The following is a 3,849-nucleotide window of genomic DNA, read 5'->3' as shown; positions in this document are numbered from 1 at the left end:
TTATTTCAACTTAACTAAAAATATATGTTTCTACCTGTGCTGCTGGCAGTTTTCACATTTTTGTCCCAACTAAAGCCACTGAAGTTTGTTTATTGACAAGTTTGATTTAATGTATTTTTATTATTCTTATTCTATCCATTTCTACCTAGGTATGAGTATTGTCCATTTTTTAATTAAAATTGCGCTCAATATCTTCAATTCATTTAACTGAGTTTGTTAACTGCATTGTTCCATCGTTTAAATTTTCTTGTTACTTTCCGTTTCGAGAATAGCGAAAAGAGTTTATCCACGTCGACCGTTAGGAGAATCGCTCCTATCCACTCTCGAAATCAGTTTATTTGTACCATGCCGCCTATTATACCATTTGTACCATTCAAGAATTTTGCTTTCTAAATTTTTGAGACATCTTGAACTTTTCATAGGCCTGTAATTTTATTGGGTCAATGTAATGGCTGTTTGGATTTTCTGCTAAAAACTTGGAAAATTTTGCATCATCACCATTTAAAATTTTATTTACTTGTTTGCACCACCAAAAAAGTGCACATCTCACTGTTACTTGACATACTTGGTCGCCTAAGTCATGCAAAGGACAATTCAGAATTTTAAAATTTAATTAGTTTTTTAAGAAATTGACAAGGAATTGAGAAATATTTTGGTAGTGCATAACCGTGGTTGTTACATAGAACAGGAAATTTAAAGAATGAGTTATAACAAAATTTAAATAATTTCCTGGTCTGAACAAACGTCCTTGATCATACTGCCTAACATCTATAAAATTATCTTCCAATACGGCACCACGTCTAATAGAGAGATTGGATTTGCAAATATCACAACTTTGAAAACATTTCATCTTTAAAATGATTTTTGCAATTGCTCCACTCATATAAATAATTGTGCAACGTGTAACCTTTGTTTTCTTCCCAATAATAACATTTTTTGATATCGTCGGCATTCGAGGAGGATCTTGATATCCGTGACACGTATCAGGTATAATTTTGGATTAGTTAGAAAAGTTCTTAAATTATCCAAACACTCCGTTTTTATGTCCATTTCACAGTTGGAATTAGGTGAATGGCTTGATATGTAATTGTTAACGACTAGTGTTTTAAATGGGGAGATAAAGTGGGAGGCATCAGGATTTGTATTCCTCAGACCATGGCTTCTGACGTAACTAAAAAAGTTTTCTAAAGGGTCCTGATTAAAAGCTCCTGTTAGAATAAATCTAAAGTTTTCTTCAACTAACAGTTTAACTAACAATTTAGATGTAAAACGCCTCTTAGTGTAAACTTTAAGTTTTTCAAAGTTGGAACCATTACCCTCTTCTGTTTTTTAGAACAAAAAAAAACCATACTTTTGAGTATGGTTAGCGAATTGTGCCAAAACACTTCATGTTCCGAATGTATTGTTACGCGATGTTTTAAAGGTTTGGCTTGTGACTTATTACTTTTCAGAACATTCAGGGAATCAAACAGCTGGTCGAGAAATAAAATAAGATCCGCGGCATCTACTGCATCAGGTGAAAGGCTATTTTTGTCTTTGATATGTGAAAGGAAAAAGGTGAGCGTTATTAGTTTTGTATAATTTATTATTTGAAGTATTTTTGTTACCCCATTGAGCAATGCGCTTCATAAGTGAGCCCACACTATGACTAAACACTTGCGTACAATTTTTCACTCTCATTTTATTAATTTTCGATGGAACAATATGGGCATCTGTTAATTTAGAGCAGATTCGTAGTGATGGAATTGACGCATCCAATTGATAAAACTGCTCTAAATACTCCCACTTTGCAATTTTACGTTTTCCGTCGATTTGGAACATTAGCTGCTTGTTTAATAAATTATTTCTGATGCCTTTAAACAAATGGGGTACGTCAAACAGTGGAACAATTTCTTGTTTATTAATAAAAAATCCATCATATTTACGTTGCAAATTATTTCTTAAAAAATGTGCCTTAGTTTCGTCGAGCAGAATTTTAATTGCTGTTTGATTTGTACTTCCTTGGTCACAAACCGTAGCTATAACAATTAGGCCTATGGATTGGCAGTGTTCAATAAGATTTGTAATCATTTTTTTTAAATTGATAGGCCTAACGGGTCCTTTGCTAAAAGTGAATGCAATTGGCTGTTTCCACTGCCTATATATACCCCTAAGCATAAACACATTTGCGTGATCACTTAGAACAGCACGTTTTTCATCTCCATAATCTTCTAATCCAATAATTTTGTCGTTGTATCTCTTATACGCTAGGTTTGCTTGGATGGCCATTTCATCAAAAAACAAGATGCACATTCTTTCTTGACGTGTTTTCATTTTTGCAACGGCCTTTTCTAAGCTATCGAAAATTGCTTTGTTTATACCCGCGCGAAAAGGAATATTTTGTAACAGCACTCGAAGCGTTCTTGTAGAGGGCAATGCAAATATTTTGCTAAGCAATTTGTCGCCCTTTGGACTATTTTTAAAAAGAGACAAGGCCAAAATTTTCTCCTAAATTTTGTAACGCCTAGCCTGTCCCTTCAACATCTGGTTTCTAATGTGGCATTGAATAAAATTGTACGTAGGTCTATTAACGTTCCGCACCAGATATTGGAAAATCTGAGTGCCATCAATTTTATTTGCTATAGCTAAACGATCCTGGAAAGATCTTAATTTATATTTCATTGTGGAAACGGATACATTTAATTTTGTCACAATTTTGTATAACTTCTTGGCCTTTGGTGTTAATTGACCGACTTACATTTACTTGCCGCAAAACAGACCTTGTTTTTGAAAGACCTGCAAAAAATGTGCATAAGCCTAATAATAATCATAAAATTATGTAGGTACAAAGCATCGCCAAAAATTTAAATACGAAAAGTATCTTTCTTGGTTTTGAGTGTAGTATTTATAGCATTTGTGGATTTTGGTGACACTTGCAGTTTCGCTTTTGAATTTTCTGAAATAGTAAATTCGAATTCTGGTATTACTCGAATCGAACGTAACAGGTACATCAGGCTGAGATGATGGTCCTGGTTGAGGGGTGAGCGTCCTTCCGTCAAGAATATCTCTATCGGGGATGGAAGAACCTACTCAAAAACACACTGTCGGAACGTTGGGTTATACAGGGTGTCCAGCGTGAACCATCGCGACATATTTGACAAACTTTAATTCGGAGAAATTTTAAAATCGGACAGTATACCGCAGAACATTTAATTGGTAATATTTCTAAAATTAAACACTTTTGGAATAGACAACTTTATACAAACTTAGCCGTATTTATAATACGAAATGAGATCAGATTATCAAAATAGGGGGTTTCCATGTTAAGGAAATTGATTTTGAGCGGTTTTCTTAATTTAATTTTGAAACCTATTTTTGAACACTTTGTATAAATAGTTATCAAAATTCTATTAAAGTAAATCATTTTCAACAAGGCATGCCACTCAAATTAAGTAAAACGTAGGTATTTATATATATACAGGGTTGCTCATTAGTGCGTCAAAGTGCGATATCTCAGTAAATATGAACTTTACAAGAAAATACGTCCTACGAAAGTTTTTCACGTTTAAAAGGTCCACATTCTAAAATTACTTTCCAATATACAGGGTGCATCATAAACGTGTGGTAGTTACCAACTCTGGTTTTTTAAATGAAACCCCCCCTTTTTTTTGTTATTTTCAAATTGGCCGTTGAATTTTAATTTATGTTTGTTTCAACCGTTTTACCTGAAAAATTTACGATTTCCGAGTTATTCGTAAAAATGTGAAAGTTTTGGCAGCTACTGGGTTCCACAGAAATCGATGCTGTACACTACCCGCTGCGAATTTTGGAAAACAGTTTTCAGCGATTCTAACAGAACATCATGATCTA

General features: G+C 33.8%; 1 long non-coding RNA gene across 1 annotated transcript in view; it reads right to left on the bottom strand.

The window, feature by feature from the left end:
- Positions 1 to 2,968: 2,968 nt before the first annotated feature.
- LOC125504017 overlaps positions 2,969 to 3,849 on the bottom strand; it is a 2,333-nt gene continuing 1,452 nt past the window's right edge. The window contains exon 2 of the long non-coding RNA XR_007281253.1: positions 2,969 to 3,065. This is a non-coding gene — a long non-coding RNA (uncharacterized LOC125504017). The remainder of the gene's footprint in view (positions 3,066 to 3,849) is intronic.

The sequence above is a fragment of the Dendroctonus ponderosae genome, unplaced genomic scaffold, assembly GCF_020466585.1.
Source record: "Dendroctonus ponderosae isolate FM_Combo_2020 unplaced genomic scaffold, Dpon_F_20191213v2 Dpon_F_20191213_1, whole genome shotgun sequence".
NCBI lineage: Eukaryota > Metazoa > Arthropoda > Insecta > Coleoptera > Curculionidae > Dendroctonus > Dendroctonus ponderosae.
The sequence above is the reverse complement of the archived record's forward strand: the minus strand, read 5'-3'. Positions and strand labels throughout refer to the sequence as shown.